The sequence below is a fragment of the Rana temporaria genome, chromosome 9, assembly GCF_905171775.1.
Source record: "Rana temporaria chromosome 9, aRanTem1.1, whole genome shotgun sequence".
Classification (NCBI taxonomy): domain Eukaryota; kingdom Metazoa; phylum Chordata; class Amphibia; order Anura; family Ranidae; genus Rana; species Rana temporaria.
The window spans coordinates 143,682,345-143,704,109 of NC_053497.1; the positions used below are offsets into that span (position 1 = coordinate 143,682,345).

Consider the following 21,765-nt stretch of genomic DNA (forward strand, 5'->3'; position numbering starts at 1 on the left):
AACATGTGTGCCAAGTTTCATGTTAATATCTTTAGCCGTTTGGACGTGATGCTGGAACACACACACACACACGTTGAGTTTTATATATATAGATTATGCACATTTTAAACTGGAACAAAAATGTAACCATGTTATCTAATCAAAGGACACTTTCTTCACAAAGCAGACAAAAGTAAAACATTTTCATTTTTGGTGTCAGGACTCCATCATGGTTAGTTTTTGGTGCATGGCACTCAACACAAAAGGCAACTCAAAAATCAATGACTTCCTAATCTGACTTTTAACCCCCCTTAACCCTTCATTTGCATATTTAACTGTCCTGCACCAGCAGCCTCTGAGCTGAAGATATACAGCCCTGCACTTGAAGATACTTTTTTTTTTCCCATCAAAAATCTGTTTATTGAGCAAAACTTCATCATACAGGGTATACATGCAGCGTAAATTTCATAGTAAGTTAGGAACATTCTCAGAGAAACACATGAACAAAACAGTAAGGGAATACAGAGAATGCATTGGTGTGTACTCTGGGGCTCTCTGATGCTGCGACCCACTGCAGACTAACAGGCTATCTAGCCACCCCCGAGTCCCTACCTCCTCCTCCTGGCTCCACCCCAGGCAATAGATCCCCCCGCACCCTTCAGAAATCCCTACACACAGGTTGCATGCGACTTCAGCCATTTATCCCATATTTTCTCGTATTTTTGGGGACAACCCCTATGTGAATAAACCAGTTTTTTGTATGGTAGGACCGTGTTAACTTCCACCAGCCAGTGAGAGAGTTCCGGGGGGTCTGGTCTCATCCACACCCTCGCTATGACCTTCCGGGCTGCAAAGAGTGTTTCATGCAAAAATGCTTTGACGAACTTGTTCAATTCAGCATTTGGAAAGATCCCTAGCAGGCATGGCTTCGGCTGCAGGGTAATGGGGGACCCCATCTTATCGTGCAGGAATTTCACCACCTGTTCCCAGAAGGCCTGGATCTTAGTACATTCCCATATTAGGTGAAAGAAGGTACCTGTGTTCTGGCCGCACATTGGGCAAGTGACAGGGAAGTCCCTTCTGTATTTGGAAACTCTGAGGGGTGTAAGATAGGACCTGTTGATAATAAAGGTTTGTGTAAGGCGATCCGATAATTTTGGGGACACGAGCTTACAGGCATCCAGAGCATCGCTCCATTCATCATCCCCCATGAAGCCCACCTCCCGCTCCCACCTAGGTTTCAGAGCATAGGCCGACACTGTCGCGCTCGGTAATGTAATTATGGTGTGAAACTGAGTGATCAACTTCTTGGGGTCGGGGTATTTAATTGCTGCCATAAGAGGGTTATCAGCCAACACTAGGTCGTCCTGTGGGAACTGGGCCCGAAAGGCGTGTCGGAGCTGAGCGTATCGAAATAGCATATGGTCAGGTAAGTTGTATTCAGCTTGCAATACGTCAAAGGATTTCAGTTTGCCACCTCTGGTGATGTGCGTCAGATTGTATATTCCCCTAGAGCTCCATACTGTAGAATCCCGAATGAGCTCCATCTCCGGGAGGGCAGCGTTGTGCCACAGGGAGGTGTAGCCATGCGGGGACGAGATGGCGAGTCTGGTCGAGACCACGTTCCACACCCTCCTGTAGTGGAACAGGAGGGAATGTCGGTCCCCTGACGGTCTAGTCCCCCCCGCTATTACTACTAAGGGGTCCTCTGTCGTTTGGGTCCATGCTGGGCACAGAAGGCGAAGGAACCGTGTCCTGTCTACCTTGTCAACGTGGAAAAGCTGTGACAGCTGGGCAGCCAAATAATACGCATTGAAGTCGGGCAGTGCCAGGCCAGCCAGGTCGGTCGGGTTCTTAAGTCTATGCCAGGGGAGTTTATGTCTCGCGGCGCCCCAAACAAATGGTTTAAGGAGAGTTTCCATCAGTCTAAAACATCTGAGTACCAGATAGACCGGTGAGTGCCACACCATGTACAAGATCTTAGGCAATAAGACCATTTTCACAAGATTTATACGGCCCATGACTCCCAATGGGGGTCAAGCCCAGGCCTGGGTCCTCTGTTTAATCATGTCGTACAGTGGCGTGACATTTAATGGGACATAGTCTGCCGGGTCTCTGGTGGTTCGGACCCCCAGATATTTAATTTCGGCAACTCTCTGCAAAGGGAGGAGGGCCCTATCCGCACTCACCGGGTAGCTATCAAGAGGGAGTATTTGGGACTTGTCCCAGTTGATTCGGAGTCCCGAGAAGGCGCCGAAGCGCTCTATCAGGGCCAGAGCCACGGAGAGAGAGTCAGTAGAGACGTCTAGGTACAAAAGCGTGTTGTCCGCATAGGTGCTAATTCTTTCCTCCACCCCGCCCCTCCGCAGTCCTGTTATACCTGGGTGTGCTCGTATGGCTATTGCCAGGGGCTCCGCCGCCAGCGCATACAGCAGCGGCGACAGGGGGCAGCCCTGCCGTGTGCCTCTCCGCAAAGGGAATCGAGCCGAGGGCCATCCATTGGCTAGGACTCTAGCCACTGGTGCCTGGTAAAGCAGCTTCACCCACTGAATAAATTTGGGGCCCAGTCCGAACCCCGCAAGGCATCTCCAGAGGTACCGCCATTCCACCGAGTCAAACGCCTTGGCTGTGTCCAGGGCAACCACTATTCTAGAGCCGGAATTGTCATGTTGGGCCTGAAGGTTGATGAATAGTCTCCTGAGGTTAAAGGAGGTGTTACGCCCTGGCATGAACCCCGCCTGGTCAGTGTGCACTAGGGAAAGGATCACTGAGTTGAGACGCGCTGATAGCACCTTAGCCAGAATCTTGATATCTACTTGCAACAAGGAGATGGGGCGGTATGACTCCGGTAGGTGCGGGTCCTTCCCTGGCTTGGGAATCAAAACTATAGTCGCTTCCCTCATCGAGGGCGGGAGCTCGGAGCCGTCAAAAATGGAGCCGTAGAGGGCAAGGAGTCTGGGCACCAGTATGTCAGCGTACGTGGTATAAAATTCCGCCGGCAGACCGTCGGATCCCGGCGCTTTGGACCTTGGGAGGCCAGCCAGTGCAGCGGAAATATCCTCTGCCCTTAGTGGTTCCTCCAAGGCCTGTGCTTGCGAGGTGGTCAGACGGGGGACCTGCAGATCCGTCAGAAACTCTTCTGCCAGGGAGTCCCCTTCAGGGGCAACCGTGTCATATAGGGAGGAAAAAAATTTGCGGAACATATCAGCCACCCGTTCTGGGTCACTCACCAGATCTCCCCCTGGAGTGCGCAGGGAGATCACCACTGGGGGTCTCTCCTCACAGTGTATTAAGTACGCTAGTAGTTTCCCCGCTCTCTCTCCGTGTTCAAATGTTCGTTGTTTGAGAAAAAAGAGCTTCTGTTTTGACTTTTCGTATTGCAACTGATCTACTACCCTGGTGTATAGCTTAAGGTCAGCGGCCAGGTCAGCTGTCGGGTTAGTGATGAATTCTCTCTCCTTAGCTAGGGCAAGGTCTGAGGCCCTGTTCAACGCCTCAGCAGAACCGGACTTGAGGGTGTTTATGTGGGCTGAGATTGTCATGCGGGCATGCAATTTAAAGGCCTCCCAAACAGCCCGTGGGGACGCAGACCCGGAGTCGTCGGAGAAGAATCGCTCCCACTCCGCCGCCAGGTCCGCATCTCCCGGGAGCAGGGTCAGCCAGAAGGGATTTAGCCGCCAAGCAGGCGGCGGATGGGCCCGGGGCAGTGCCAGCTCCGTCCAACATGGGCAGTGGTCTGAGAGGGATCGGGGGGAGAAGCCTGCGCCTCTCAACCTAGGGACAAGGGACGTAGATGCTAGTATTAAGTCGATGCGGGACATCGAGTGGTGTGTGGCCGAGAAGCAGGAGTATGCCCTGTCCGTAGGGTGGTTATATCTCCATGTGTCTACCAAATTGAAATCCGCCAGAAGCCTCGCGAATCTCGTGGGTCTTGTTTCTGCCTGCCCGGTCCGAGCCCCCGTCAACCTGTCAAGGGAGGGGTCCAGTACCTCATTAAAGTCCCCCAGCCAAATAGTCGGTACACCTATATGCAGGGCCATAAAGTCAAAACCAGATATCAATATTGTAGAGTGGAACGGGGGTGGAACATAGAATGCCATCAGTAGGAGCGGGTCCCCATACACTTTTGCTTTTAAGAAAATATATCTGCCCAATGGATCTATCACTGAATCCTGCCGTTCAAAATTAACTGTTTTAGCAATTAACAGGGAGACCCCCCTGGAGTGGGATGTGTGGACGGAGTGAAATCCCCAGCCCACCCATGGCCGCCCCAGTGCCCTCTGGGCCAGGCCCTCTGCATGTGTCTCCACCAGAGCTACAATGTCTGCCCGTTGTTTTTTGAGCACCGTGAAGACCGCAGAGCGCTTGATCGGGTCCCTCATCCCACGGACATTCCAAGTCAATAACTTTAGCTTGGCCATGGGACGAGGCATGCAAAATAGGAAACCCCAGGATTCCCGGCCATCACTCTACAGCCACCCAGCCACACCTTCCTGTATAACAGTGACAGTACTCCTAAACACCCCCTGTATTCGTCTTGCTCAAACAGAATATATATTGATAAGAAAAGCAAAGAAAAATAAAAAAATAAAACAGTAACACATAACCATTGCTCCCATCCCACCCCCCTCCCTGCCCTGCACTGTCCCCAACTGGTGCGGGCTTGAACCCTCAACCGCCAACATGGCAACTGCAGCACCCGTAACATATCTAACAGACTGATCAGTAAGGATACACAATAGGGGGCCACCGACACGATCCCATGTGGCGACCATCTGAGCTTCCCCAGGCGGGACCGCGCGGCGGTGTCCCCCCAGGCTTGTTTGTGTGTTGCCGCGCTTGGGGCGAAAAAATCGCTGCGCATTGCGGTACAGAACAGGCCGTCCGCTGTAAGCCCGTGAGCTTTTCACCTCCCTCCGCCGGGGGGGAGGAGAGTCCATAGTAGGGATGAATAAATGTCCTCCAAAGTATGAAAGGGGGGGCACGTAGGAGGAAAGGGGTTTCAATGTGATATGTGCAGTGTAAATGACCTGCCCCCCCCCCCCGCCCGGGTCCCCGGATAACATAGTCTCTCAGCGGGGGGCCTAGTATCATGAAGTAGGGGGAGGCCAAGTCCAGTGCGCTCCGCATCCTCCAGAGTGGGGTCACACAATAGGGGGGGAAAACTCCATGCGTTGCGGGGCTCCGGATATCACAGAGCAATGTCACAATGCCGCCTGGCGCCCCCGATCACCCCCCAGGAGACCAATGTAAAAGGGGGTGCGGGGGGGCACCCCCCGGCAGGAGAACAAACAGGGGGGGCCCGAGGATTTCCATTATGGCACACAACATACTCTGCGGGGGCCAAGGCACTAACGGCAACCGTGGGACATCACAGAAGGGGGGACAGTAAAGGCAAAGGAAGGGCAAGGAGGGGGTAGTCAGTACTTATCTGCGCCTCTCTTGTCTCTCCAGCCAAGTCAGAACCTCCTCCGGATCATCAAAAAAGTATGCACGATCATCTCCCTCCACACGTAGGCGAGCTGGAAAAAGCATTGCGTATTTGATGTGTTTGACACGCAGACGCCTTTTAGCTTCCATGAAAGTCTTCCTCCTGCGCTGGACCTCAGCCGAGAAATCCGGGAAGACGGCCACCATTTTATTGTCAAAGGGGATGTTGCCCTTTTTATCTGCTCAGACGGAGTACAGTGTCTCTATCTCTGTAGTTTAAGAGCTTTGCAATGAATGTGCGGGGGGGGGTGCTCCAGGCGGCGGAGGCCTGCCTGACATTCGATGGGCGCGTTCCACTGTGAACATGGGGGAAAAGGCCGCGTTGCCGTAGGTGTCCTTCAGCAGTTTTCAAGAAGTCTTGCGGGGCTCTCCCCTCAACCCCCTCAGGAAGACCAATGAACCGCAGGTTACACCTGTGGGTTCTGTTTGAGGTCATCTTGCTTCTGTAGCAGTTGATTTATCTGTAGTTGCATGGCTTCCGAGGAGTGCTGTAGGGGGGGGGAGGGAGTCCTCGACTGTGCCCAGTCTCACTTCTGCCTCCGCCACCCTGTCTCTTAGCTTCTGGATGTCCTGCCTCACCAGGGAAACATCCACCTTCACTTCCTCGATCTTAGTCGTGAGGGTGGCCTGGCACGTCGCTACCGCTTCCTGGCAAGATGTAATAGCCAGCAGCACCTTGGCCATGTCTGCACTAGCCGCCGTCTCCTCCGTCCTCGTGGCGCCGCCATCTTGCCCCGGGGGGTCCTTCTCCTGGCGGAGGTATTGATCGATCTTAGGACCCGCCGACTTGGCCGTTTTTGGTGGGGCCATGACCGCTGTGGTGTCCGAGGCTTGCTGGAGGTTTTCGGAGTGAAAAGGCGTTTGTAAAATCCCAGGATTTAGTTGAAAGGATATTCGGCCGGCGGAGCTCAGTGACCTAGCGTCCTATCCCATACCGCTCCAGGCCACGCCCCCCCACTTGAAGATACTTTACTTAAGCCTTCTGATATGGTAAAAGGGACCCAGAGCAAGCCCTTCAGTACTTTTGCCTGCTCAGAGAAACAGGTTTATCTCAAAAGTAGTCAATTCACTAAAAACATGCATTAATTATAGATGCATCAAGAGAGAAAGTGGGCGATATGCAAGTTCCTGGGCAGGACACCATACTCACTAGGTCCAAAATACCGGCCTGACTTTATGGACACCCTTGGTGGCTTTCCTTTGTCAAGACACCTATCTCTAAACTACATCGACTGGTGAGGGTGCTTGTCAAATCAGGTGGCCTACCTACCTTGACCACTTACTCTGACTTCCTGTGGGATATGGGACCAGGCTGCTTTTACTGTGGATTTTTGCAGGGCTAGCTGCACACTCTGATATATGAATGCACTTTTACCCAACATTCCCTGGGGAAGGTTGTTTAAATGAGAAGTACAGCCAAAGCTTGTTTGGCTGTACTTCTCATGTGGATCATAGGAGTGCAGTTTGTTTTGCACTCCTATGACCCGTTCTCATCCACTGTCAGGTGATGTCACAGAGCCCGTCCTGGCAAGATCACAACAATGGAGTCGATGTCCCGCCCACATGCCTGGAATCAGGATCCGCCCACATGCCTGGAATCAGGATCCGCCCACATGCCTGGAATCAGGATCCGCCCACATGCAGTGTTCGATTGCTCGGTTTTCAGTTTTAGAGGCAGGACAGGTGCAAAAACGCCTTCATTTAGCACTGGATGCCGTTAACCTTGCATGGCTACTTATTCATTGTTTTTAAACCCATTCATTTTTGTTTACTCAAATGTTTTCACACCTGCCACCTCTGTAATGCATTTGATTGACCCGTTTTTTATTTATTTTTTGGATTTAAGCTTTAGTTTTTGTAATGTCATATACAGTGCCCTGAAATAGTATTCATACCCCTTGAAATTTTCCACATATTGTCATGTTTTATTTGTATGTTATGTGATAGACCAACACAAGGTGGCACATAATTGTGAAGTGGAAGGAAAATGAAAAATGGTTTTTCACAATTTTTTTTTACAAATAAATATCTGAAAAGTGTGGCGTGCATTTGTATTCAGCCCCCTTTACTCTGATACCCCAAACTAAAATCTCGAGAACCAATTGGCCTTTAGAACTCGCCCTAATTAGTAAATAGAGTCCACCTGTGTGTAATTTATCTCAGTGTAAATACAGCTGTTAAGTGGCCCCGCCACAACTGGTTCTTACTAGACTGCTCCAAGTATAGGAGTAAGGTCATACAGCTTCCATGTCATAGATCAGTGATGGCGAACCTTGGCACCCCAGATGTTTTGGAACTACATTCCCATGATGCTCACCTACACTGCAGAGAACATCAACATGTTCCAAAAATCTGGGGTGCCAAGGTTTGCTATCACTGTCATAGATCTACAGGCCCGAGTGGCTCATAGACTGTTGGCGGTAGATGGATACTGCATTGTGATAGGTGCCTTTACTACATGATGGCAAAATTTGTTTGGAGAATAGCACATGCTGCATCGTTTTTTATTTTCTTTTTGTTTTGATTTATTAGCATATGTTCTGCTGACTACTAGATTTACTATGTAAACAAAATGTATACCCTGGTATTACTCACAAGCCCTGAAAACTTGTACTATCTTTGAGATGTGAATTCAATACTTATATGTTTTATAAATCCGTTTGTACTTCTTGAAATTTTGCACAATAAAACGTATTTTCTGATTAAAAAAAAAAAAAAATCAATACAGCTGTTCTGTGAAGCCCTCATAGATTTGTTAGAGAACCTTAGTGAAAAAAACAGCATTATGAAGGCCAAGGAACACACCAGACAGGTCAGGGATAAAGTTGCACAGAAGTTAAAAGCAGGGTTGGGTTATAAAACAATATCCCAAGCTTTGAACATCTTGCAGAGCTCTGTTTAATCCATCATCCGACATGGCTGTCCACCTAAACTGACAGGCCGGGCAAGGAGAGCATTAATCAGAGAAGCAGCCAAGAGGCCCATGGTAACTCTGGAGGAGCTGCAGAGATCCACAGCTCAGGTGGGAGAATCTGTCCACAGGACAACTATTAGTCGTGCTCTCCACAAATCTGTCCTTTATGGAAGAGTGGCATGAGACATGAGGCCATGCCCCTGATGACATCTACATGATGAAATGCATTGGGTGGAGCTGGATCATGGGATGCTGCCACGCACAGAGGTCTGTCGTCTTGATGGTTGGAAACGTTCTCATTTTTTTATTATTGATGTACATGCAAGCTTTTATATTACACAGTGTGTGCTGGATTTTATTAGAACTTTAAATCGAACATACCACACTATGAAATGTCTCTTTGCCGAAGAGATCTGGTGTTTAGTCGATTGGATTTTAACCAGCGCAAATGACCGCTGTATCTAGTGGTCCACTTTGCACGTAAGAGTCGGTGTGTTGTTTCTAGTCTAGGGGTGCACCAAATGTGTTTTTTGGTGCAGAAACAGATACGGAAAAAAAAAATGAATTTTTATATATTTGAAATAAAAATGTATTTTTATATTTTAAATAAAACATATACATTTTTATATAACACATTGCTAATAGCAGCCCTCAAAATTTCTACTAGCATTTGGCAAGTAGATTTAAGCTGGGGGCGAGCAATGACAGGGCTGCATGACCAATCTCCCTCCAATCTGTGCCTACACTTAGAGTCCCGATGAGATTGGCGGATGAAGAGGAAAGGTGCATGCTCGGGAACAGTAGTCTGGTGAGCTGCGCACAGGCAGAGCAGTACACAGTTGCTCTCCTTACAATTCTCATTAAGCCATGGGACCTAACAGTATGACCTCTCTGAGCCTGCCCCCCCTCCCCCTCCCAATGTAGCTGGAGAGCAGAAAGTAATGAGTGAGGTGGAGGATTGCAAAAATTACCACTCCGGTGCAAGCGCTCACTGAAAGTTGCCCTGACACTGAGAGCGGCAGCCTTCTAGTTTGTGCAGTTTTCTTCTCCTTGTGCTCTATGTAAGTTTAGCCTGAGCACTGTGAACAGACTGGTCTCAATGTGTGCTGTGCGCTGTCATGTGCGCTGTGCTATGGTGTCAATGGCTGTGCAGTTGTGTGGATCTCAGCGCGGATTGTACTCCCTCCCGCTGTGCTGCAGCTCCTCTCTGCCAGCCTGAATAAAAGGGGAAGTGGGGACATGCAAGCGTGGAGCCGCACACACAGGCTCCTGATGATGCGATGAATGGGAGAGAGAGAGAGAGGATGGATGGGAGTTGCAGAGGAGACAGCAAGAGAATGGGCAAGAGACCCAGTTCTAGTGCCCTGTCCCTCTGGTCTGCCCCCTGTGCCCTGTCCCTCTGGTCTGCCCCCAGTGCCCTGTGCCTCTGGTCTGCCCCCAGTGCCCTGTGCCTCTGGTCTGCCCCCAGTGCCCTGTGCCTCTGGTCTGCCCCCAGTGCCCTGTCCCTCTGGTCTGCCCCCAGTGCCCTGTCCCTCTGGTCTGCCCCCAGTGCCCTGTCCCTCTGGTCTGCCCCCAGTGCCCTGTCCCATTTTGTTAAAGTTGTTGTTGGTAATATTTAATTTTGTAACTTGATTCTGCATAAAACATTGTCATTCCATGAGATAATCTATGAGGGCGTGTTTACGGGTGCAATTAGGCGCAGGGCAGTGTATGAATTAGGTGGGGCAACTGGTGGCGAGTAACTCTTGAGGCCTGGCTAGTAGCTTAGGACTTGAAATTTTGAGCCCTGGCTAAAAGTATTAGCAACATTTCCATGCTGTGCACCTCTAGAAGATATGATACAGGGACTGCAGATGATTTCCAGGACATGGTCAGAGACTGCAGACGTGGTACAGGAGAAACAGCGAGCCTGCTCGGTGAAGCTTACAGTTACCGTAAGCTTCAACCAGGGGGCTCACTGTTTCTAACAGCATGTCAAACTCTTAACCCCCGGGCGCTGCACACTGATAATAATGATACTCCCGCTGATCATACCGACAAGCCGCTGCTTAACCCGGTGTGCAGACAGCTTTCCTCCATAGATGGAACACTGTTTTGCTTTCTGCCTGTCAAAACTTTTCAGCCGCCCGCTATTCTGCTGGGCACTGTGTACAGCGCAAGATATGTGTCCCAGTCATTTCAGGAGATTGCGTCGAGGAGGGAGGGGAGGAGAGGACTGGGGTTGGACTGAGGTGCTGCCAGAACGACCACACCCGTGCTGGGCAGCACCGCCCAGGCCCCGTCCCTTTTTTGGTGTTTTTTCTTTTGGCAATGCAAAAACACAATTTTCAGCCGTCCATTCCTAGTTTGCAACTGTTGGTGGAGGATCTCTCACAGGATTTTCTATTACCACTTAGATTCCACACTAATTGGACTCTTTTGGTTGAACTTTTGTTTTATAGTTTTGACAATCTTTTAGCGCTGCCAAATACAGCACCCAGAAATCCTATAAGCACCTTGAGTCTTTTAAAGCGCCTCATTTCACTTCTTCACTATCACAGTTTCTGAGGCCCTGAAATGCCAAGATAGCACAAACCCCACCCCCAAGTGACCCCCTTTTGGAAAGTAGATACCCCAAGTGTTTGCCAATAGGCATGGTGAGTATTTTTGCAGATCATTTGTTGCCATATTTTTTTTGAAAATGAAGAAAGAAAATTAAAAATGTATTTTTCTTTTCTTTTTTGAATTTTCAAAACCTTGTGACAAAAAATGAGATCTGCAAAATACTCACCATGCCTCTTATCAAACACCTTGGGGTGTCTACTTTCTATATCTTGGCATATCAGGGCTTCCGAAACCAGGGCTTGACAAGTTTGCTTGGCATCTCAGAGCCAGCTAAAAAAGTTAGGAAACAGGAATGTGCCCCGTCCCGCCGAGCTCGCGCGCAGAAGCGAACGCATACGTAAGTAGCGCCCGCATATGAAAGCGGTGTTCAAACCACACATGTAAGGTATCGCTGTGATTGGTAGAGTGAGAGCAATAAATCTAGCGCTAGGCCTCCTCTGTAACTCAAAACATGCAACCTGTAGAATTTTTTAAACGTCGCCTATGGAGATTTTAAAGGGTAAAAGTTTGTCGCCATTCCACGAGCGGGCGCAATTTTGAAGCGTGACATGTTGGGTATCAATTTATTTGGCGTAACATTATCTTTCACAATATAAAAAAAAAAAAAAAATTGGGCTAACTTTACTGTGGTCTTATTTTTTAATTTTAAAAAAGTGTGACAGAAAGTATTGCAACGACTGCCATTTTATTCTCTAGGGTGTTAGAATAAAAATATATATATAATGTTTGGGGGTTCTAATTAGAGGGAAGGAGATGGCAGTGAAAACCGACAGGGGAAGCTCCATTAGCATTGTTGGTTGTCTTGCCATACCAATGGCCACCACAAGACAGCGCCAGATCACAGAAGGAAGCAAATGCCTGCAGAAGGCCGCAAAGCAGCAGCCTCAATTACTGGCTGGCGCGGCCCGAGGCGATCGGAGACGGAGGGTACCCCAGCTGTGCCGCCCCAGTCTCCGTGTAGCTAATTCTAGTCACAACTGCAAACTGGTGCCCAGGGTTTTTTCGACCCCGGTCCAAAACTGTGATAGGTAGTGAGAAGTAAATTAGCCATTTACGCCCGCCCTTACAAAGCCTGAAGGCAATGATTGGTTTTTGGCACCAATACGTGGCTAGACTGCCAAAAAAGTCTAACACCTGGGGTACATCCATACATTTAAGTGACAACTTTGAATAAAAAAACATTTTTCAAAAACTAAAATCTTCCATGGGCTCAACATGCCTCTCTGCAATTCCTTGGGGTGTTTACTTTCCTGTCTTTTCTCCCGCTCTACCCTATGGGGTGATCGGATGAACACGGACCGTCTGTCCGTGTTCACCCGATTCAATCTGCCAGATGGATGGAAAAGTAGGTTTTTCCTCCATCACACTTTGGTGGATCAGAGCGGGTCGGATGCCAGCGGGCATGTCACCGCTGACATCCGTGGCTCCATAGAGGATCACAGAGCGCCCGTTCAGGTCCGCCTAAAACTGGCAGGCGTACCTGAACAGGCCTCCTGTGTGAAAGAGCCCTTAGGCTGCTTTCACACTGAGGCACTTTACAAGCGCTATAGAGCTAAAAATAGAGCCTGTAAAGCGCCTCTCCTCTCACTCTAGTGTGAAAGGCGAGGGTTTTCACACTGGGCACTCCTACAGCGCCCCTGCCCATTCATCAATGGGAAATCAATGGGCAGCAGCACTTGGCTGGCGCATTTAACTGCCAAAAAAAGGGTCAAAAGCACCCCGCTACGGTCGAAAGGTGCCGCAAAAAACAATGGAAAACCGCCGCTAAAAATAGCGGCGCTTTAGCACTGATGCCTGCCTGCCTGCCCCAGTGTGAAGGTGCTCTTAAAGTAACGAAAAAAAGGCCTGGCCAAGAAGGGGGTTAAAAACCTTCCAGAGATCAAGTGGTTGGGTAATGGATATCACCCGCAAATGAAAGTGGTTGTTAAGGTAAAAGTTTTTTTTTTTAATCTGAAGACCCCTTTTCACACCAATGCGCTTTCAGGTACTTTCATGTAAAAAAAAAAAAGCGTCTGAAAAGCTCCCGAAAACTTATTTGCATTGAAATCAATATAGCTTTCACACTCGGGCAGTGTGCTGGCGGGACGGTGAAAAAACCTTAGTTAGACTTACCGGTAACGGTATTTCTATGAGTCTTTCAGGACAGCACCTGGAGAGAGCGCAGCTCCACCACTTCCCAGGAAAACACTGCAGTCAATGCTATAACTCCGCCCCCTTCCACCATGGCCTCAGTTGTTCACGAGTACCTCCGGCCACGCTGAAATTAGATAAGCAGACATAGACACTACACGCATTGCATATATATATATTATCTTTAATAATAAAAGGGCGGGTTATCGGTGCTGTCCTGAAAGACTCATAGAATTACCGTTACGGTAAGTCTAACTAAGGTTTCTTCACCTCGTCTTTCAGGACAGCACTGGAGATGATAACCGAGTACTTACTCTAGGGTGGGACCACCGCTTGCAGGACTTTCCTGCAAAAGACTGCTCTGACACAGAGAGCAAATCCATCTATAATGACGAGCGAAGGTGGAAAAGCTGTCCATGTTGCCGCTTTACAGATGTGTCTGGTGAAGCTCCAGCCCGTTTGCCAGGAAAGTTGCCACCGCCCCTAGTAGAATGGGCCATTACTCCCGGAGGAGGATCCAAACCTTTAGCTTTGTATGCCTCATGGATAGCCATGCGTAACCATCTAGCCAGAGTACTTTTGGAAGCCCCATGCCCCTTGCGGGATCCTGAAAACAGAACAAAAAGCGAGTTCGCCTTTCTGAACTCACTAGAGACCTCTAGATAGCGTCTAATGCATCTCCTGACATCTAAGGAATGGAATTCCCTCTCCTTCGGACACGAAGGAGTTGGACAAAAGGTAGGTAACACTATTTCCTGCGTCCTATGAAATATTGACACTACTTTCGGAAGAAAACTCGGATCAGTTCTTAATACTACCCTGTCAGGGAAGATTGACAAAAAAGGCTCCAAAATGGAAAGCGCCTGAAGCTCGCTAACTCTCCTCGCTGAGGTGACCGCTACCAAAAGCACCAATTTCAAAGTCAGAAATTTTATAGAGGCGTCTACCAGTGGTTCGAAGGGCCTTTTAGTCAAACCCCCCAGAACCACTGATAAATCCCACTTGGGGAAAAATTTAAACGAGGAAGGCCTAGCCCTGGCTAAGGCCTTAAAAAATCTGATGACGTAGGGCTCTAGAGATAAACGTCTCTCTAGAAAGACTGACAAGGCCGCCACCTGCGCCTTCAAGGTGCTGGCTGCCAGATCCTTATCCATACCGTCTTGTAAAAACTCCAAGACGGAAAAAGTATTCAAAGGAGAATAATTTTTACCTTCACACCAAGAATTGAAAACCTTCCAAGTCTTGAAATAGATGGCCCTCGTGACCTCTTTCCTGCTACTAAGTAGCGTATCTACCAAACGTTTGGACAAACCCTTCCTGCTAAGAATTAGCTCTTCAGTAACCAGGCCGTGAGTCTTAACCGACTCACGTCTGGATGAAGTAGAGGGCCCTGAAAAAGCAAATCTTTTCTGACTGGCAGTACCCAGGGATCTTCTACTGCCAGATCCAACAGACTCGAAAACCAAGGCCTCTTGGGCCAGTACGGGGCTATCAGGATCAGAGTAGTTTTCTCCTCCTGAAGCTTCCGTAATACTAAAGGGATGATCTGAACTGGGGGGAAGGCATAGCACAGGCGGAAGGGCCAGCGTTGGACTAACGCATCTAGACCCTCTGCCTGGTCCATTCTGTTGAGAGAAAAATAAGCCGGAACCTTGGCATTGGACTGGGACCGAACGAGGTCCATCTGAGGGGTTCCCCACCTGTTTACTAGCTCTTGGAAGACCTCCGGGCATAAACACCATTCCGATTCAGAACCCTCGTTCGACTTAAAAAGTCTGCCAGAAGGTTTAGGCTGCCTTTTAGTGTACTGCCGATAGGAAGCCAAGTTCACCTCTGCCCAGGACAGAGTCCTGTAAGGCCAGATTGAGGAGTACCTTGCTTCTCGTGCCCCCCTGTCTGGAAACATACGCCACTGCTGTGCGTTGTCTGACAAAATCTGGACATGTTGGTCCAGAATCAGCTCCTGGAAGGCCCTTAGCCCTAACCAAATGGCCCTGAGTTCCCTCCAATTGGAGGACCTTCTGGACTCTTCCCTCGTCCAGGATCCCTATGCCATCTGCCCGTCTAGGTGAGCACCCCATCCCCACGAACTCGCGTCCGTAGTTAGGACCCTTGTAGTGGGGAAGGACCAAGACAGGCCTAGGCGCAGATTTGCCTGGCCTCTCCACCACCAAAGTTCCCTCTTCACTGAAGACGGAACTCTGAATCTTTTCTCTAGGGATTCCCCATGGTTCCAATTCTGAAGGATAGCCTGTTGTAGGTCCCTTGAATGAAGACGAGCCCACTGCACCGCCGGAATGGCAGCGGTGAGTAAGCCCATTGTGGACATGGCTGAGCGAACAGAAATCGGCACATTTGTCTGAATTGTCTTCACCGCAGCCTGAACTTTCTCTATTTTTTCTTCTGGTAGAAAAATCTTCCCCTGAACAGAGTCTATAGTGTATCCTAGAAAGACTATCCTCTGGGAGGGCACTAGATTTGACTTTTCTCTGTTCAGAATCCACCCGAGCCCTTCCAAATGAGCCTGGGTCCTCGTCAGGTCCAGGAGAAGCTGCTTCTCCGACTTGGCGAACACCAGGAGGTCGTCCAAGTATGGAATTATGGAAATCCCCCTGAGCCTTAGGGGTGCCAAGGCCTCTGCCACCACTTTTGAAAAGACTCTGGGAGAGGAGGAAAGGCCGAATGGGAGGGCTCTGAATTGGAAATGTCTCACTCCGCTCTCTGTTCTGATGGCTAGGCGCAGATAGCGCTGAGAGGAAGTCTTGATCGGGACGTGCAAATATGCATCCCTTAAATCTATCGATGCTAGAAAGCACCCCAGAGGAAGAAGCTTTCTCACCGAGTATATAGAATCCATGCGGAATCTCTTGTACCGGATAGCTAGATTCAGGACTTTTAGGTTTAAAATTAACCTGAATTTGCCCGACGGTTTCCTTACTAGAAATATATGGGAATAACAGCCCTCCCCCTGTTCTCTCTGGGGCACTGGCGTAATCACCCTCTGTTGGAGAAAATCTTCCACTAATGCCAGCATTGCCCGAGATTTCTCTTGCTCCCTGGGCAACTGGGTCACATAAAACCGCGACGGTGGTCTTCCCGAGAACTCCAGTGCGTAGCCCTCTGCAATCAGTTTGAGGACATACGGACTGGACGTCGCCTCTGCCCACTGTGGAAGGAAGGCTTGGAGCTGACCTCCCACAGCTGGGAGACCGTCACTGGGGCTTAGCAGGCTGGCTGGGGAGCGAAATAACACCCAGGCTTCCCGCGGCCCTCTGGGACCGCCAGGGTCTACCACCCTGGCCTCTTTTGCGAATCCTTAGGACCCCTGGCTTGGAAAAAAGAGACGAAAATTTTTCTTGGGCCCTGAATCTACCTTTTTAAAGGAAGAGCCTTCTTTCTATCCGCCGTCCTATCCAGAACGGCGTCTAGCCCTGTGCCAAACACCAAGTCTCCTTCAAAAGGTAATCCACACAGTTTCAGCTTATAGGCTGTGTCCCCCTGCCAGGTCTTAACCCATAAGGCCCTTCTGGTTGAATTTATCAACGCCGAGGATCTGGCGGAGAGCTTCACGGATTCAGCAGATGCATCCGCTATATAGCCTACCGCTTTCATAAGGACTGGAAAGGACTCCAAAGCTCTCTACGAGAGGTACCCAGCCTCGATGTGACCTTTAAGCTGATCCAGCCAATGTTCAAGTTTCTAGCCACCACAGTGGATGCCATAGCTGGCTTGAGATTAATCAAGCTGGTATCCCAGGCTTTTTTGAGCAGGGTATCTGCTCTTTTATCCAGGGATCTTTAAGGGTACCTGTATCCTCAAAAGCTAGGTCCGTATTGCGAGAAACTTTCGATAATGCTGCATCCAGTTTAGGCCTTTTATTCCATGCCTGCGTTGGATCTTCATCGAAAGGAAATCTCCTTTTCAGAGATTTAGAAAAGAAGGGAGCCTTTTCTGGGTCCTTCCATCTCTTTTAATTGTTTCGGGACAATACTTTATGTACTGGGAAGGTACGATGTTTCACCTCATCCCAAGCCCTGGTACATCCTGTCATGCAAGGACAGCTGAGTCGCATCTTCCTTAATGTTTAGGTAGAATGAATAGTCCTTAATAGGTCATCAACCTCTTCTAAGGACAGTTATAGCGCGAGGAAGAAGTATCCCTTCTTCTTCTTCTTCCGCCTCTGATCCTGAAACATTTTCAGGTTCCTCCTCCTCGGACTCACTGTCTAACCTTCTAGATGTGGAGGGGGGTACTGGCCCTGGCCTTAGATCCCTTAGTCGGACCCTTGTCCAGGAAGGAGCGAAAAGACTGAAAGTCTGGTGCAACTCCTCCCTAAATGAAGAGAGCAACTCCCCGTATCCTTGACGGTGGGCTTGCTAAGAGGCCGAACTAGTAGAGGCCTCCCCCTGACAATCTCCGCAATACAATTTTTGCATAAAGGTTTGGTCCAGTTCCCTTTAACCTGCCTGGCGGTATTCCCGAGTCTGACTCGGGGTTAGATTTTCCTGCTGCGAGCGGTAACCCCGAGTCAGACTCGGGCTTGCCTCGCTAGATCCACAGGCATGGTTACCTTACCTTGTCCCTGGATCCAGCGATGGCCACCGCGCTGTGTGAGCGAGCGGTGACCTCGCTCGATTCACACGTGCCTCCGTGTGACGCCGATCTCCGTTCCCTGCGACGTTACGACGCACGGGGACGGAGAACGGCGCCAAATTCAAAAAAGTAAACAAACACTTTACATACAGTATACTGTAATCTTATAGATTACAGTACTGTATGTAAAAAAAACACACCCCCCTTGTCCTATTGGTCTGTCCTGTGTCATGCAATGTCATTTTATATAATAAAAACGTTTCTTTCTCCCTGCAAACTGTAGATTGTCCATAGCAACCAAAAGTGTCCCTTTATGTCAAAAATAGTTTTAGATCAGCTAAAAAACAGCGATAATAAATTATAATCACTTGCAGAATTGTGCGATAGCGATTTGTGGGGAAATTCGTCATAAAAAAAAAAAATAATGACAGCGACAATTCTGCAACTGAAAAAATTCAGTGATTTTGATTTGATTACATTATTGAATAATTTTTATTATAATTATATTATTATTTGTTATAATTATTTATAATTATTTATTATATTATAATTTATAATTTTGTTTTTAAAAAAATCTCATACCCGGGATGCCTATTAGAATCTTGTTTGGTCAGATTTAAGTGAGTTATTTCTAAAAATTACAGACCTACAATATAAAACGCCAAATTTCCTTGCAAATAATGGTACCGCTTTCAGCATGTTTTTTCTGAAAGAATCATACCGCCAGGGAGGTTAAGAGAAGCTTTACAAGTAGCACACCGCTTCTTGGAAGGAGGAGGTTCTACCACTTTAAGTTTTTCTTTAACTTTCTGAAACGACACAAAGGACAACAACGCTATGTTTAACCTTTGTATGCCAGACCAAATCACACAAGTGCACACAGCTAGTGAACAATTAACACCAGAACCCATCACCGCTGTACCAGAAAAAACTGCACACACCCATAGAAGTGACTAGGGTGAGTGAGGCAGGCTCCCCTCCCCCGAAGGGGCAGAAAAGAGGGACATAACAATACCCTGGCACATTGACCACCGCTGGGTCTCCTACCTGGGCTGGGCTGGTGCTTGTGGCTCCTGCTCCCGCCACCTCCGCTGCGTCTTCTGGCTCCATGGTCCCAGAACGCTGCGGGCGTGCGACAGCTTTTTGAATTTCCCGACTCTTTCTCGCCGCTGCGAGACCCAGGAAATAGCACCGCCGAGGCCACTCCTCCTCCTGCGTTCCAGGCGGCCGGAACCGGAAGCCGCCACGCGCCGCCGGAAGTCCCGCCTCCACCCGGAAAGGACGTCACTACGCCCTCCGCTCCGGGGACCTCGTATGCCGGAAGAACGGCACCTGACCGCCCCCGTAAGCTACGATGCCCGGACTCAGGGAGCGGGACCTCCAGCAGCCTCTGTCCTCACGCCGGACCGAAGAGGAGAAGCACCCGACCTTCACCCGCACGTCAGGGAGAAGTCGAGTCCGCCTCCTGGGGGATCACCTCCTAAAACATCAAACACCGGTATGCCCACAAAGAATCACCTTCCCCGCCTGGGGAGAGAACAGCACACCCCCTGGTTCCCTGCAGCGCTTCCACCATGGGCCGGAGGAAACACTACAACTGAGGCCATGGTGGAAGGGGGGCGGAAGTTATAGCATTGACTGCAGTGTTTCCTGGGAAGTGGGTGGAGCTGCGCTCTCTCCAGGTGCTGTCCTGAAAGACGAGGTGAGAAAACTATATTTGTGGGAACAAAATGATAAAAATGTAGTTTGGGGGGGGGGCGTGGCCTGACGCAGACGACAATGGACGCTTTCTGAGGAGGCTCCATCTAGCCAACTTTTATCTAGGGGCCATCCGATACCTAGATCGGAGATTAGCGCTCTAACCCCTCCATCCTTATTTCAAGATATCTCCCTACATAGTCCTGAACCCATTATTTTACCTTCAAAAGGTCCTCCGGAGTGTGCTGTGCTCCGTGACGGGGGGTTCAGTTTAAGACGTCCCGTCGCCATTTTGGGGCCTACGAAGCCTTAACCACAGGCGCGCCTCGGGTGAGGTAAACTCAGCGGCTACTGAAACATTTATAGTTTTCATCTTCCTCACGGGTGGCGATCCTGGTGAGTGAGTTCGTTCCCCTGTGGAGGCTAAACATTCGGGAGACCCCCTGCACCGTCCCCCTGCGGCCTATACTCCCTCCGTGATCCGCGGATTCAATTGCTGCAGACGACACCGCGGTCGAGTACAGGGGGGACCAGCGGACGAATCGATCTACCAGAAAACACTCCCGCCTGTGTCATACAGCTCTGCAAGGGGTGACCAGGACAAACATCCGAACAGAGACTGGTGGTGACACACGTTTTCTATACCAGAGGCCTTCGGACGCACTTTTTAATAAGACTGAGGGGACAACGCCGCCATCTTGTGGCCTACAAATTTATTGTCTCAAACATCAATTTAGTGTGGCATAGGCTGCTTTGACTGGCCCTTTTTTTTTTCTAATTGATTCATCCCCTGAAGTCTGAAGCTAGGAGTGAGGTATGTGGATGACTGCTTGTCAGTAAATATACAAAGGCCTGACAGTGTCTTCATAGGCCTTCTCCTCAAGTTCCCCCAAAAAAAAAAAAAAAAAAACTTCCTGGAATCTGCAGTTTTTATATTGCCTCACTTATATAAAGGATACAGAGACTGTACTGTTGTTAATATAGGTAATACCTATTGCCACTAACCAGCAAAAGAAATATAAAGGAGCCAATACTGGGAATAATAAGTGATTTTACCTCAGAGTGTAGTAAATTGTGACCATTATACTGTGGAATTTCTATAAGGATCTGATAGTATATGGATGAATTTTATGCACAGGTCACCGTGACATCCTGAATCATACATAATCCACTGTATCATACTATTTGGAGTTCTTATTATATATATATTTTTTTTTTTTCTCTAAACTGAGGTAATTCTTAGTTCACTGGCTACATGACTGCAATGATAATCTATTAACAGTAGTCAAAGGTTGATTACCAACTGAATACGATGCCCAGGGTTTGTGTTTTACAGTGTGGAATTATCCTATGATTTTCCCTGCTATGGAAACTTGCTGAGGTACTCCTACACACCGTCCGATGTTGGTTGACAAAAGCTACAAACCAATCCGCTAATATAACACCTGCATGATATGTAATTTGAGGCATTTTTATGATGATGATCTTTTCACAGTACTTGCTGTAAAGGCCCAAATCTGGGCCTGGTCTGTTCACATAAGTAATACCTACTGTAAGATGGTGGTTATAAGACTGTTATGCCTATAGGAACTGATATAGGAGTGAACTGTTGATTTTATGATATAGAGCAACTCTACCCCTGCTGATAAGAATTCACTATAACACTTAGTATATATGAAGGGGAAACAGGGCAAAAAAAATAAGCACCTCAATTATCAAGGAGAGTCTTTTAATATGGACACACCTTCTCATACAAGTCCTCAGGTGCCTGTGGTGGTCCTAAGTTTACTGAACATTTCTCATCTCATATGACACCCTCCTCATCACCTCCTCCCTTAAGTTCTACTACATCTTCAGCTTTATTTTCATCTGTAGTAAAGGAGGTATAATACCTATAAATGGCTGATCACGGGATTCCTATGGTTTCTCCCTCACATGACCCTATACAGTACCTGCTATACCGTTGAAACTGCCCAGAAGTTTCTTTCAATGTTGCTGATCTCTATAACAGGAATTCTGAAATGCTGGAAAGGGGTTTAGCTCACACGGCTGAGAAAATTACTAAAGATATTAGGGCAGACCTTCCAATGTCTTGGCAACAGGATTGATTCAGGTTGAGCATAAACTGGACACTAACGTTTCTAAAACTGGACCATCATGATGATCATATCCATTTCCTACAAGAACAACTGGAGGCCCGCTCAGGCTAAGATTGACGATTTGAAAACAGGTCAAGAAGAGAAAACTTCAGGGTTAGGGGTCTCCCTGAATCCATTATGGACATTCATTCAGCAATACGAGATATTATGAGAATCCTCCTTCCATCTGAACCTGATATAAAATTGGAGATTGATAGT

The 21,765-nt window shown here is 48.6% G+C and overlaps 1 protein-coding gene across 5 annotated transcripts in view; it reads right to left on the minus strand.

Moving 5' to 3' along the window:
- The window catches only part of NUP188 (nucleoporin 188), a 161,167-nt gene that overhangs the window by 128,648 nt on the left and 10,754 nt on the right, over window positions 1-21,765 (minus strand). The window lies entirely within an intron of this gene.